The sequence below is a fragment of the Pseudorca crassidens genome, chromosome 6 (assembly GCF_039906515.1).
Source record: "Pseudorca crassidens isolate mPseCra1 chromosome 6, mPseCra1.hap1, whole genome shotgun sequence".
Classification (NCBI taxonomy): Eukaryota; Metazoa; Chordata; class Mammalia; order Artiodactyla; family Delphinidae; genus Pseudorca; species Pseudorca crassidens.
In genome coordinates this window covers 94,811,826-94,827,482 of record NC_090301.1, presented here as the reverse complement: position 1 = coordinate 94,827,482, position 15,657 = coordinate 94,811,826, and the positions used below count along the sequence as shown (strand labels likewise).

The window sequence follows — 15,657 nt, the reverse complement described above, 5'->3', positions numbered from 1 at the left end:
CTCCGATGCAGCAGCTGTGCTTTTTGGGCGTAGTAGTTTGTGAATCCCCCCATCCTTTCTGACTGAAAGGCGCTGTGGTTCTCTCTCCTTCAGACACAAGGAGACAGAGGCTTGGGGAGGCACTGGCGTTGTGAGGTTGGGCCTCTGCATTTGAGTCCGGGCGGTGTGAGCCATGTGAGGCAAATGTAGATTGGAGTCTATTTTGGGAAGCTCTCGGTGGAGCCTTGATGAAAGACCTCACCGAAATGGAAAGATGCTAGCAAGTTTGAAATGTGATGAAACCAAACGTATCAGGTCAAAATTGTAGAAGTTCTGATGTCAAGGACCACTCTAGATCTTTGTAACGGGGCAAAATTTTGCTATGCGGTAAATTTAGCTGCTCTGCCCAACCTAAGGTGAAAGCCATATATGAAGCCACTCCTGTAATTATGGGCCTTTTTTTCTCTGTGACTAGCTGATGTTCCTTACGGAAGACTGAATGACTTAAATCTTATAATGATAGGGAACTATACTCCATATTTTGTAATAACCTTTAAGGGAAGAGAATCTGAAGAATAAAAAATATATATATATAACATATAGAAATATATATTAAATTGAATCGTGCTGTACAACTGAAACTAACACGATATTGTAAAATCAATTATACTTCAATTAAAAAAATAAAAAGAATTAAAGGAAAAATTTTAAAAACGCTTATAACGATGGTCATGATTTGTTTGTAATGTGTAAGCGCTCAGTGGCCTTATCGTTGGAAGTCTTTTTTCTAGACATGAAGATATTTTAAGCAGAGCCATAAACTCCCTTCAACTATTTGCTCACATGAATCAATGTCGGGACAGCTTTGGTGTTCACAATGAGCCACCTTTGCTTAGGCTGTGGAAAAGAAGAGAGGGAAAGCCTGCTTTGAGTTGTATCCCCGGTCACATACAGATTCTGAGATTCTCTATTTGGAGAGACATTGTCCACAGGGAATAAGAGGATGGAACACTTGGGTGTAAAATTGAAAAGGGATCAACCCAACAGATGACGGTGCTGAAGGGCATTAGGGACAAAGAGGTGTGAGACCCACCAGTCTGGAATTGGCCTCCATTATCCTGTGTCATCAGATGCAGCGTAGGTGCTGCAGAGGTGGTCCTTGAACAAGCTGGGTTTACCATGGCTCACTTTTAGAGATGCTTTGAATGGGGAAGGGGCGATAGGCAAGATACGCAGATGCAGACTTCTGATAGAATGCCGCTTGAGAGGGCAGAGCTCATCAAGTAGATTGTTTTGTTTGTGGGTCATTTATAGTATATTTTATCCGAAATATAAAATGAAAGGGGTATAGGTTGGTTGAAAATGGGATTCCAGTTTTTCCTAGCTACTCTCTATCTCCAGTGATTGTTACCTTATTCTTTCTAGATTGAATTGCATTCCCATGATCTCTATTTACAAGTGCTTTCACAAGTTTAGGTATAATTAAGGGAGGAAAATCAAAGCATAAGCCCAAGAAGAGATTGAGGGGGCCTATTATTAATACCTAGAAAAGATACTTTGGGTAAAAGCTTGATGAAAGCTGTGGAGTGGTGCTGGTTTTGAAAATTAGGAAGGAGAAAGGACTTCCTTCAACATTTTCTTTATCTATAGACGCAACTAGAAATGGCTATAAACTTTATTCTTATATACCTGCAGAAAATGATATTTAAGATTAGTTGAACATTAAAGCTTTGCTGAGGATTAAAGTGAATGGCCTTTGGGTTTCTTGGTGACCACGAATTTTGCTAACGTATAGAGCCAAGCATAATGCAGTAGTTTGCGTATGACTCAGGGAATAGCTTGTCTGATTCTTAAAGTGAAGTCGAGATTGAGTTCTTAATTAGTCTGAGTATTATTAAAGAAAATCCAGATTTGAAAGCGTTGGGGGAGGTAAAGGGTAATGAACTTTTCTCTTCCTTTTGGCACATCATGAACACTTTGACTTATGAATCACACCAGTGTCACTACTGGTATGATTCATTAAGTCACCACGGGCTGTGCACTTGATCGCAACATTCAAAGGCAAATTGCCAGGTAATATACCAAATTAGGTGTTTATGAAAACATACAGAAAAGAGTTAAGGCACTGAAAGTAAGTTGATATTATTGCAGTCGGAGGCACATGGGTGTTCATTTTGTTAGCTGACACTGCTACATGAGAATGTGTTTTTGATGTTGACCAAGATGCTTAGGATTGTTTTCTTGAAATGTATCTTGGTGCTGCTTACAGGAGTTAGTAGCTTTTCTGTATCATGATAACCCATTCCTTCACCTCAAAGCTATCTCAGAATGAAGCTGGTACAAAAGGGGCCCCGTGGTCACCAGCATTGATTCAGTTCCTTCCAGCCTTCTACCCTTCCTTAGCAAGCATTTGAGGCCAGACTGTTTCATGGAGATGGTGGATTTGGAATAACAGCAGGTTGAATCTGCTCTTGTAAGTTGCCCCAGTGCACCAACCCTCTGCTATTGTTCAGAGACTGTTGACACACACAAAAATGTTAGTGCTGTGAAGGGTAGTTATATGCTGCAGACCATATAAAGAGAGAATCATCTTTGTGTTAAAAAAACAAAACTCTTTCAGACATTTCCCAGCAGAATATGGTACATGTTCTTCTGTGAGGGTCTTAAGTAAAAAGTAGACCAGTTGGCTAGTCTTAGAAGACTTCTGGGCAGTTAGTTTGAAGATGGGTCTGTTCAGCATCGTCTTTATTCTTTTCCTCTCCCTCTCCTTCCCTCCCTCCCTCTTCTTCCCTCCCTCTCTATTGAGCTCTCTTTCAGTTTTATAATTCTCTGCTGATAAATTCCATAAGTATCAGAAACACACTGTATGTATTTGTTAAAAGGACATGTTTTCCCCCTTTTCTTTTTCTGTAAAGGAGTTTTTTTTTTTAAAGAAGATGTCGTTGGTAGGAGTTTATTAATTAATTTATTTTTGCTGTGTTGGGTCTTTGTTTCTGTGCGAGGGCTTTCTCTAGTTGTGGCAAGTGGGGGCCACTCTTCATCGCGGCGCGTGGGCCTCTCACGATCACGGCCTCTCTTGTAGCGGAGCACAGGCTCCAGATGTGTAGGTTCAGTAGTTGTGGCTCACGGGCCTAGTTGCTCCGCGGCATGTGGGATCCTCCCAGACCAGGGCTCGAACGTGTGTCCCCTGCATTAGCAAGCAGATTCTCAACCACTGCGCCACCAGGGAAGCCCAGTAAAGTTTTATAGAGGGAAGATATTAGTGATATCAGAAGCACACATAGGAGATATATTTCTAAAATGGTTTTTTACTGCTTTTCTGATTTTATTCAAGGTGAAGCAGGTACAAGTAATCTGTTACATTTAAATGAACAGGCTTGTGATTCAACTGGCTTTATCTCGTATTGCAGACTCCTTGGTTTTTTGTCGTAGGGCTCTGTATTTTTTAAGTCATGTGTATACACCTACTTGAGACTGTGTGTATAAATTAATGTAGTCTAGTCCGGGAAGCATTAGGATTGGTAAAAGCTTTGGTTTAATGCCTCCTGAGACTTGGAACAAAGAATGGTTTTGTGGAGATGCTCCATCTTCGCCAAATGTAGCCTTACTCCTGCTGAACTAATAATGGATGGATTTGGATCCTAACAAGTGAGATAATGTAATTTTTTAGACAAATGCCTCTGGGTGTTGAAGCGATAGGGAATGCTCACCTAGCTATTTTTCGGTATTTATCTTAAAAGGCATTCGGTTCCGAAATGTGAGAGGCCTAGTTCGCAGAAGCTCTTTGTCAGCCTGTCTGTTTGCAATGGATCAAGTTCTTACAGAGGAGAAACTTAAAAATGTCTTTGTTCTTGTGATTGCAGGAGTGATTACTGCTCTGTAGTAGACATTGGAGGCGGATCCATCAGGCCATGTAAGTACCACAGTAAGCACATATTTACTTGGCTAAGCACAGACCCTGGGATATTTGCCCTTAGGGGGAGAGGACCGAGGATTTGAGTCAGACGTTAGCATTTGGAACCGTCAAAATGCACCACAGTCCCAAAGGGCCGGGGGGTTGCCCTTCTAGCGCAACTCAATCCCAAGGAGACGTACGTCCCTGGCTATTTGCTTGAAACCTGGTGAAATTTATCTTTTGGGTGAGCTGGGCGAGAATGTTTTATCTGCCTCGAATTAGTGAAGTGACTGGAGCAGAAGGTCATTTATTACTTAGTCATTATCAAACGTAAATGTATTGGGCTGGATTATGGCCTGATACTCTTAGGTGGAAGGGCTGGCCCCTTCAGACACAGAGGATCATGGTATGAACGTAAATAAGCAAAGCCAATGAAGTGGAGAGTGTGACTCAGAATGACTGCACAATCTCTGAACTGTGTCTGTATCAAGGAATTGTTCACGGAGTACATTTTCCTAAGCCCCCAGTTATGAACGTATTTTACGGAGGAAGCACTTTGCTGAGCGCTTCCTTGTTCTAACTGTATGAATAGCCCTGAGTGCTTAAAACCACTGTCTAAGCTACCTTTGAGAGTCACCCTTGGTAAATCAGACATTCAGCTTGGGAGCAGAATTTTTGGATTTTACAGGCTAATAGGATTTGGGTGTCAAGGTTATGGGACCAGCAGAATGACACGTGAAACATTCATAATTCTTGTTTCTCTTATGTGTGTGGATCTTTGAACAAACTTTGTCCCTAACAACGTCACAGGAAAATCCATTCCAGCAACTGACAAGCAGATGAATGTCTGATGTGAATAAAAGCCTTAGTTAGAACTCAAATTATGTGACCATGTGACTTTTATCAGAGGCTTCTCTCTAGCTGTCACTGTGAAAGTTTGTCCCGCTGGGAGAAACCAGAGAAACAAGAGGTGTCTCTGTCAGAACCTCAAAGAGATTTTGCGTGTCTAAAGACATATGGTTTTGTCTAAGAACAAGCATATTTAATCCCTCTTACACATCCCCCTACCTCCACATCACACACATGACTGAAAGGGAGTGGTTTTCAGTTCAGGGACCGGACAAGTAAACCGTCTATCTTCAAGGGTCTGTTCTGAAACTAGTGGAGTGCTGACAGATAAGGAAGTCTGTTCACTGCCCTCCCAAGAGGTGCGACGCATGGCAGCTGGGGCTGTAGCAGGCTGGCATCGTGAAGAATAGGAGCTGGGTCTGCGGTCCCTGATACCCAGGTGCAATGGCTTATGCTCTGGGAAGGATGTGCATCTTTCTGCCTCTCCTCTGCTGTGATTTTCTTTTTCTTTTTTTCCTGCTCTGTGTGGGGTTGACAGTCTTTGTGGAGCACGCAGACGTGTTGGCATCATGTGGCACTCCTGGGCTGTGTCTACCTGCCACCAGATATGGTGTCACCTTCCCCCTTCAGCGCGCCAATACCTAGCTGCCTTTGGAAGGGCCTCTTGGCTCCTTTCAAAATAACTACTGAAAGAGCAGCTGTCTGTCAGCCTCCTCCAGAACCATGGAATTGGGCTGCTGTCAACCTGTTGGAGGAGTTCCCAACGCAGAAGACTGGCTGTCACTGACATTTATAACTTGAAAGCCGTATCACAGATGAGTTTGCGTGTCTTACCATCTTTTAAATTAGCCTTCAGATTATAACGCACACCCTCCACGCTTTGACAACGCCCAGGACTTTGGAGGTGGTTGGGTCTTCCTGAAGGTGGAGAAGCAGTCACCCTTCTCCCCTGGCCATTTTGTAAAACTGTCTTTCTTCTGATGCAGTGGGAAGGAAGTTGTCCCAGCGTTGGGCTTGGGTTTATGTGTAACCCTGAGTCGGTTTAGATCAGGGAAATGATTGGCTTCTGGAAACAAATGACTCTAACTCTGCTACAGAGTCTGTGGTAAGAAAGGGTGTTGCTGGGAAATGGGTGTCAGAAAATGTTTCTCACCTAGGTTGGTAGATCTGTACCTGGTTTTTTATGCCTTAGTTTCTCAAAGAACCATCTCTGAGTTTCATTTCTGGAGACCTGACCGGAAGAGAAGGATGCAGGGTTGATAAAAATGGAAGTTAAAACCATAGCCACCCCAGCAGATCTCGTGAACACACACTGCCAGAGGAGAAGGCTAAGGCGCAGGAGGGCAGCAGAAGGCGTGTTCCTCACCGTGGGTCTGTCTAGACTGTACATTCCTTGAGCACGAGGGTTGGCCTTATTCCTTTTCACACCACCAGTGGCGAGTACACAACCTGGCATGTGGCAGCAGGATGAGCCAAGCCAATGAGTGTCAAAAAGAAACAGGTGTTATAGGCAGGAAAAATTTGGTTTCATTTTCTTTTTATCCTGCTCATGCAGGCGTTGAAATACAGTCATCAACAAATCCAGATGATGGAGTTTTCAAGTTCATGGTGTTCTCCTGTTGGCATCAAAGATGAGTAATCTTGGAAGAGGTGTAACACAAATGGGGGCTTAGATGGCAAGTCTTGGATGCAATTAAGATGAAACAGCCTTCACTGTCCGTGCTCAGATTGCTTTCTGTGGTTCCCAGGCTGTTAGTCACGTCTTGGGAAATGTCAGCGCCTGACCTTGGCTGTGTGCCGTGCAGCCGCGTCCACTGCATGGCCTGCCTGGAGTGGGGCAGGGACAGGCTCTTGAACCAGCTTGATGGGGGCCACAGGATTTGGGAAGAGAGTCAGCTGAGGATGGTTGTCACCTTCCCGGCCCTTTGCCTGTGGTGCACATTGGATCTCCATCTCGGCCCTCCTTCTCCAAGCCCAAGAGTTGCCTGCAGTCTGTCTAGACAGCTGCCGCCCATTGATAGCTGGGCATGTTGGATTAACCTCGATGCCCTGTTTGCCCCAGGGAAAGGTGGGGTGCAGGGCAGAGGTCAGGGCTGGGGCTGCCCCTTGTCACCAGGCCAGACGTGGAACAGCAGAGCAGTTGTCTTCCCAAGGCATGCCTGGTTTGGACTGGATCTAATCAGAATTCCCGGTTTGTGGCAAGACGTTTCAAAACAGCGTCATGTGTCTGTTCTCTGGCGATACTTGAAAAAAAATACTGAAAAATGTTTAAATATTTCAAATACCCAGACAAGTGCAGAGACTTAGTGGAATACTTGCTCATTTACATCCCCCTCGAGTCCCTGCCTTTCTGAACTCGTGGATGACACGTCTTAGTAACTGTGAAAGGTGCCGATGTTGGCGTCTGTTAAAATTACCATCCTTTTGTCCCTGGAAAGTCTAAAACACGTGGCCTGCCTGGAACGCTCCGGGGAGGGTTGGTGCTGCCTGGCTCCGCCCTTTCCTATGGTTTCGTTCGTTACGTCACTGTCCCGTCATTGTCGTCTAGACGGTTTCTCTTCATTCATTTTCAAGGAGGTGTATGTGTTTAAATCCTTCTCCCCAAGTCCTCCTCCTCCACTAGTTCAGGGCTCCCTTGTAATGGGCAGTTCAGTGGGTCCCGCTGGACAGAGCTAATGCCGTCTCCACGTCCCCTTCCCATAATACACTTCATCATACCTGATGCCGCACACGTGACTCACTCTGTCAGTAACCTCTCCTTTCTCCCCAAGGCGGCGTGGCATCTCACCACGTATGTCGACCTCCCTGGAGGAGACAGGCGAAGGTTCCTTTACTTTGCGTCTCAGGTTTAGGTGATGGATAGAGAGCATCTGTTGGGTAGGCTGAGGCTCTCCCTCGGGTTAATTAACGCGGGTAAGGGCCACGGACGGTTTTTTTCTTCTTTTACCGTGATGGCTTTCTGGGACCGGAGTCCTGTGTTATTTAGGCTGTGTGGATGAATGACTGATTACTTTTAACTCTTCCTTTTGGTCTGAGCTCAGGATGGCTCACAGGAGTCAGTGCCCACTGCGCATGCATTGGAGGGGCTACCGGAAAGTTTACCACCACCCATTTAAAGGGAGATGCCTGCTGGAAGGAAGGGTGAAAGGTAGAGGAGAGCCTGGGTGAGGGTGAGTCAGGAAGGATTGGGGAAGGGGGTGTGGTGGCCATGGGAATTTGGTTGAAGAGTTTGTGGCCTCTCCCATTGCGGAGCACAGGCTCCGGCCACGCAGGCTCAGCGGCCATGGCTCATGGGCCCAGCCGCTCCGCGGCATGTGGGATCTTCCCGGACCGGGGCACGAACCCATGTCCCCTGCATCGGCAGGCGGACTCTCAACCACTGTGCCACCAGGGAAGCCTGGAACCGTTTTTTAAAATTCTAAATCATCATGGTCTGGTACCATAAAAATAAATTGCTAGAAAAAGTGAGATTAAAGAAAGAAGAAAGTGGTCCCCTGCGCACATGGCGCTGCGAGTGGCACGGAGCGTGCGGGCCACGGTCTGCAGCCTGCGCGCCGTCTCTGCGCCCAACGTGCCCTGGCCGCCGCGGCCCTGGGGACTGCGGGCGGGCGCCGTACGGGCGCTGCGCACCGGACCCGCTCTGCTGTCGGATCGTAAATTCACAGACAAACATGAATGGGTAACAGCAGAAAACGGTGTTGGAACAGTGGGAATCAGCAATTTTGCACAGGGAGCTTTGGGAAATGTTGTTTACTGTAGTCTGCCTGAAGTTGGGACAAAATTGAACAAACGAGGAATTTGGTGTTTTGGAAAGTGTGAAAGCTGCTAGTGAACTCTATTCTCCTCTATCAGGAGAATTAACTGAAATTAATGAAGCTCTGGCAGAAAATCCAGGACTTGTCAACAAATCTTGCTATGAAGATGGTTGGCTGATCAAGATGACACTCAGTAACCCTTCAGAACTAGATGAACTAATGAGTGAAGAAGCATATGAGAAATACGTAAAATCTGTTGAGTGAAAATGGAACCCCTAAATAAACTAGTTTGAAACAACTTAATCTAAAAAAAAAAAGTATAAAATACTAGCCTTCAATTTTATTATGAGATTCAAAGACATAGAGTTACCTTGTCCACTGACTGTAAAAGTTAAAAGGACACTTACCCTCAGTTTTGGTACTTAGCTCTTCAAAGACCAGAAACACTTGGTGGACTGGCCCCCCTCTGTGGATGCTCCCACCCGCTTTGAGTAGTAGCACTGACCTGGGAGATGGGGGTCTCAGCTGTTTCTGCTGGAGGGCCCACCCTGAGCTCTCTGAATCCTGGTTTTTATGCTACAAAGTGAAAGTGTTATTGGTCTGCAGGGCACTGTTCTCCCCGACAGGAGATGAGTGAGGAACCAGGAACAGTGCCCATTTCTGTGTTCCTCACCCAAATGGTGATCTCTCTTTATAGAGATCCGTCTGGAAGGGACCTGCTGGGGGTTATTTCATATACGCCTTTGGCCACCTTGACCAGATGTCTGCCCAGCTCATTTGAAAGGCACACGTCCTGCGTTTGTGACCTTCTGTAACAGAAGGACCTCTGTGTGTGTGTGTGTGTGTGTGTGTGTGTGTGTGTGTGTGTCTATACGTATAGTCATACCCAGTGCAAGTTTCTTTTTTCCTAGTTCATAGTTTTAGGCTGGTGGAGGTGGGGAAATTACCCCTTTTAAGAAGTCATTTAGCATAATAAATGCTGGAGAGGGTTTGGAGAAAAGGGAACCCTCTTGCACTGTTGGCGGGAATGTAGTTTGATACAGCCACTATGGAGAATAGTACGGAAGTTCCTTGAAAAACTAAAAATAGTTACCGAGTGATCCAGCAATCCCACTCTTGGGCATATATCTGGAAAAAGTCGAATTTGAAAAGATAAATGCACCCCAGTGTTCATAGCAGCACTATTCACAATAGCCAAGACATAAAGCAACCTAAATGTCCATCGGCAGATGAATGGATAAAGATGTGGTACATATATACAACAGAATATCACTCAGCCATAAAAAAGAATGAAATAATGTCATTTGTAGCAACATGGATGGACCTAGAGATTATCGTACTAAGTCAAGTAAGTCAGACAAAGGCAAATATTATATCACTTCTATGTGGAATCTAAAAAATAGTACAAGGGGCTTCCCTGGTGGCGTAGTGGTTTGAGAGTCCGCCTGCCGATGCAGGGGACACGGGTTTGTGCCCCGGTCCGGGAAGATCCCACATGCCGCAGAGCGGCTAGGCCTGTGAGCCATGGCCGCTGAGCCTGCGTGTCCGGAGCCTGTGCTCCGCAACGGGAGAGGCCACAACAGTGAGAGACCCGCGTACAGCAAAAAAAAAAAAAAAAAAAAAAAAATTAAAAAAAAATAGTACAAATGAACTTATTTACGAAACAGACTCACAGACATAGGAAACAAACTTACGGTTACCAAAGGAGAGGGGTGAGAGATAAACTGGGAGTATGGAATTAACAGATACATACTACTATATATAAAATAAACAACAAGGATTTACTGTATAGCATGGGAAACAATATTCAATATCTTGTAATAACCTAAAATGGAAAAGAATCAGAGAAAAAGGAATATAGATATATACATATATATGTATAACTGAATCACTGCTGTACACCTGAAACTATTACAATATTTAAAATCAACTCTACTTCAATTAAAGAAAAAAAGTCATTTAACGACCAAGGCTAAATAGGCGCTGACTTCGTGAACCCCTGCCCCCCAGGATCACCCTGCGGTGGCGTTCATTCTAGCCCCCTGGAAGGGGGCACAGACGCAGGTGCCCTGGCCTCACCTTGCTGGGACACGTCATCCACCTGTGCGTCTAGGGAGGAGAAGGGAACAGGCATTCAGTGAGTAGCGAGCATTGCCCACAGGCCCCCTTTCTCCTGCTTCTGTGATTCACTTATCAGAATCTCGTTCACTCTTGCATTCTTTTATCCACCTGAACTTGTTTACTCCTCTTTTACGCCTGTTCGTGATTATGGTCAGGCGTTGCATTTTTATGCCCTGAGTAAGAAACAATGGGAAGAGAAGATTGGAAATTGCCTCAGAATTAATGGACATTGATTATACTGGCCGCTGTCAGCAGCCATGGCTAGTGCTGACCGGGGGAGGAAATTGGCCATGTGCCATCGGCCACATTTGGATTTTTTTTTTTTAAATCAAGGTATGTGTGAGGGGAGAGTACTGCTTAGTCTTTTAAAAGTAAATAGTACTTAAGCAGAAGGAGACGGTTGGAGCAGGGGCAGCCTGTAACCCTCGTTGAAAGGGGGAGGTAACGTACTTGATAAAAAGCTGAAGTAACTCTAATAGTTTTGTAAGTGCACTTTCTTCCGGCAGCAGTGAATTAAAAGAAAGCAAACCAAAGCACCTTTATTTGTCCTCAATCCAGAGAGTCTGAATGTGAGGTGAGATTGTGGGAAGGACAGGGGTGTGTGTGTGTGTGTGTGTGTGTGTGTGTGTGTGTGTGTGTGTAGGGGAGCTGGTCTTGGCAGGAGAGTTGCAGGTTTAGCATCTTTTTGGAGCCACATGTGGTATCATGTCAGTCAGGATAACTGGACTAGGCATTTTGACCAGAGGACCTACTACAGAAAACTGGGTTTGTAGGTGACGGAAGAGGTGACATTGATGTACCAAAGAGCATGTGACAACCCAGAGATTTGCAGCCACCAGAAGAAATCCACCCCGAGGACTGCAGGGAGCATGGGAGTTGCAAGTGTTACCAGAAACGGGAAGTAGAACCCTTTGGAAAGGGCTGCATCCCTGGAGGCGATGCTGGTGGGTGGATGGAAAGTGGATGAGAGACCCTGACCCCTTCCCTGCGCCTGTCCTCCCAGCTGCTGCTGCTGTCTCCCGCAGGCCAACCCTACCTGGAAGCCAGTTGGTGAGGGAGTTGGGGAAATGTAGTTTCCTACCATACGTTGCAAAAAGGACAAAGCATCCAGAGAATGTATGTGAGAGCGGAACGGTAGACGACTGGCCTGGGGAGTGTAACCTTTTGGTGGAGAGAAAGAAAGTTAAATAGGTTAAGTGGAAGATTCCTTTAGGGAAGAAATTTCCTGAGTTTTGGTTTTTGATTTCTTTATTCTTTGCCATACTCCCTCGCCTGTGGTTCTCTACCACCATCTACGTTCTTTTTTCACAGTTTTGTTAAGCCTTTTACACCATGTGATATGTTATGGACATATTTGACTCCCCAATAATAACATCTGTGGAGTGCTTCCTGCACATGGGGAAGTTCTCAGTGCTTTATCTGTATCCATTCATTGAATCATCAGAGCTACTTTGTGAGTCTGGTACAGTTGATCCTCATTATTTGCGGATTCTGTATGCGCAAATTTGCCTCCTTGTTACAACTTATTTGTATAACGCTCAAATCAGTAGTTGTAGCACTGTGCGACCCTTTGTAGACACACACAGAGTGGAGGAAAATTTGAGATACTGATGTGCATGTTCCCAGCTCAGATAGGAGATGCTCTGCCTTCCTGTTTCAGGTCTCCTACTATAACAAGGTGTCCTCTTCGTGGTCTCATTAGTGCAACTCTTGGCATTTTTGAGCTTTTTTTTTTTTTGGTTGGTGAGTTTGTTGTTTAAAATGGCCCCTAAGGGTAGTACTGGAATTATATGTAGAGTTCCGAAGTGCTAGAAGGCTGTGCTGTGCCTTAGGGAGAAAACAGGTGTGTTAGATAAGCTTCTTCAAGCATGAGTTATAGTCCTGTTGGCTGTGAGTTCAATATTGATGAATCAACCGCATATATTAAATAAGGTGTCTTAAAACGGAAGGACATAAAACATGGTTATGTATTTTTAAAAATGATTTATTTCTGATTTTAAAAAGATTTTAATAGGTGACAGCAAATTTTTTATGTATGTATTTATTTATTTATTGGTCACGAGACACGTGGGATCTTCGTTCCCGACCAGGGATTGAACCCTTGCCCCCTGCAGTGGAAGCGCAGAGTCTTAACCACTGGACCGCCAGGGAAGTCCCCATGGTTACGTGTTGATCAGTGGACAAAAATGTTCTGACCAGAGGCTCCCAGGAACCTAAGCCCGTATTCCCTTCCCCTAGGATCGCTGGTTTAATATTTGCCAAGTCAGTGTTCACAGAGATTTTTGTAAAGTATCACTACCGCAAATAATGGGCACCGACGGTGCCACTGTTATCCCCAGTTTGTAGGTGGAGACTGGAGCATGTAGAAGTCAAACAAGTTGCCCAGCGTCACCCAGTGGGATGAGAACCCAGGCAGTCTGGCTTCCCTGCCCTTCGCTCCTGTGCTCTACGCTTTCACGTTTCCTACTCTTTTCCACCTTCTGGATCTGCTGTTCATGCTGTTGGAACCAACCCTGGGGCTGTTTCCAGTGACAAAATTCCTATTGGTAAAGCCAGCAGTTACCTCTGGCTGAGACTGGTGATGTGTGTAATTCTAAAATAAAGGTAATAACATTTGACACCTGGATGAAAACCTTCACTTAGTTCCAATAGTTAGTTCTCAAGGCAGCTCTTAGAAGCACACGTCACCCTCCATGTCATAAATAAAAGCTGACATCTTGGGAGGTTGTGATTTGGTCAGAGCCCCAGGGTGAGAAAGTGGTAGAACAGAGACTCAGATCCAGGTTTCCTGTCCCCGAATCCCCGGCTCTTTTTTTTGCAAATACCCAGGCTGCCTCTCCCAAGTCTGTCTGGGGACACTATGCTTACCTTGCTGCTTGTTCTGATTTGCCGCTCCCACGCTGCTTTGATCTGGAGGAACCACGGCAAGTTAGGATCGTGTGTAAAAGAAGTGATTCGGGGGTGGATGCATGTCCGGAAATATTTTCTTTACAGTGGTCATTTATGTCCGTGTTTATAGAATATTTCTCTTGGGCTGGAATGGCCTTTTGGGAAAGATGTTCGTTTTGTTTCCGTTCATTAGGTAAATATTTGAAAATAAAGGAAAAATAATTTGAGAGGGCTGCCGGCATTTTTTTCAGTGGCACACCCTCTCTTTGTGTATTTAATTAAATGTGTGTTTGAATAAGAAATAGATGCATTTGCTAAGAATGAAAAGGGAGCTCTAAAAATAAACCACGTCTCCCTTCCTGGGGCAGCACTGGGCTTGATTTCCTGTGTTTCTTCCCAAGGTGTTCTAACCTCCACCCGAGGGCCTCTGAGCTGTTGGTGAAGGGCGACCTTTGTTACAATCTTGGTCCAAGGGTATGGGAGTGTATGTCTGTGTATGCAGTGGAGAGAGCCCAGGCAGGCAGATTAACATCCTGTAACATACAGGACGGTCCCACAGCAAGGAATTAGCCCACCCAAATAGCCAACGGTGCTGACGTTGAGAAACCCTGCTTTACCCTCACTGTAAACTGCAAGGGCTGTATTAATGTGCGCAACACAAAAGCTTTTGTGTCTGAACTTGGACGTTTATTTTGTGTCTTCAGATGCCTTCTGTCTGCAGGGTTCCTTTGGCTGTGTGCAGCTGCCTCCCATGGGTGGAGCCATGGGAGCGGACCCCTGCAGGTGGGGCTGTCAGGCGGGGCAGCCTTTACAGAGGCTAAAACCCGTACAGCTGACTTCAGCCAGTCTGCGGTTTGATACCACCACGTGTGGGCAAATCCGAAAAAAGCCACTGATAAACTAGTTTCTGGGAAAAACTCTTTTGCTCCTCTAAATTCTGAATAGTTGCTGCTGTTAATAATTACATATACATATGTGTGAGTATATATTTATTTACACACATCAGATTAGCACACTTAAAAAAAAGTTCCCCTTAATAAGCATCGTATTGTACATGGAAATTAATTTGGGCAACTCTTATACAGTTGGCCCTGATACACGTGGACCGAGTGATACACGTTGATTTGAGGGTTAAGTTCCTAGCAGTTCGGCCATGTTGGAGCTGCTTTAGGAGTACTTCATGCCTTTCGTCCTTATGGTACAACATGTTCTTATGTTTAAATACGGCTTTGAGATAAACAGTGATAGCGCAGTTGAAGATGAACAAATGGAAATTGAGTTTCTTCACTTCTGACACTGTGTGACCATTTGGAGTTTTTATTTATTTACTTATTTATTTGGCTGCCTGGGGTCTTCGTTGCTGCACGCAGGCTTTCTCTAGTGGCGAGCAGGGGCTGCTCTTCGTTGCGGTGCGCGGGCTTCTCACTGCGGTGGCTTCTCTAGTTGCGGAGCATGGGCTCTAGGCATGCGGGCTCAGTAGTTGTGGCTCGCGGGCGCTAGAGCACGGCCTTCAGTAGTTGTGGTGCACGGGCTTAGCTCCGCGGCATGTGGGATCTTCCCGGAGCAGGGCTCAATCCCGTGTCCCCTGCATTGGCAGGCGGATTCTTAACCACTGCGCCACCAGGGAAGTCCCTGGAGTTTTTAATATGTGCTTAAAATTTAAAACAGTGAGAGAGTGAGAACTCCTAGGTGTCATATTGCTGGGTAAGTGCATATTTTAGTTCATGGAAGAAATGTTTTGCTGCATTTTAGAAGTCACTTTAAAATTGACCTTCTTGGGCTTCCCTGGTGGTGCAGTAGTTGAGCCGATGCAGGGGACACGGGTTTGTGCCCCGGTCCGGGAAGATCCCACATGCCGTGGAGTGGCTAGGCCTGTGAGCTATGGCCCGTGAGCCATGGCCGCTGAGCCTGCGCATCCGGAGCCTGTGCTCCGCAACGGGAGAGGCCACAACAGTGAGAGGCCCGCGTACCAAAAAAAAAAAAAAAAATTGACCTTCTTTTTAAATGGCCATCATTAGAAAATCTACAAACAATAAATGCTGGAGAGGGTGTGGAGAAAAGGGAACCCTCTTGCACTGTTGGTGGGAATGTAAATTGATACAGCCACTATGGAGAACAGTATGGAGGTTCCTTAGAAAACTAAAAACAGAACTACCATATGATGCAGCA

The 15,657-nt window shown here is 45.5% G+C and overlaps 1 protein-coding gene and 1 pseudogene across 4 annotated transcripts in view; both read left to right on the top strand.

Annotated features, from left to right (window-relative positions):
• MGAT5 (alpha-1,6-mannosylglycoprotein 6-beta-N-acetylglucosaminyltransferase) overlaps positions 1 to 15,657 on the top strand; it is a 367,372-nt gene that overhangs the window by 50,358 nt on the left and 301,357 nt on the right. For all 4 annotated transcript variants that reach the window (XM_067742121.1, XM_067742120.1, XM_067742119.1 and 1 more), the window contains exon 2: positions 3,843 to 3,892. The gene's annotated coding sequence lies outside the window, so the exon portion shown is untranslated. The remainder of the gene's footprint in view (positions 1 to 3,842; positions 3,893 to 15,657) is intronic.
• On the top strand, positions 8,226 to 9,905 carry LOC137225894 (glycine cleavage system H protein, mitochondrial-like; annotated as a pseudogene).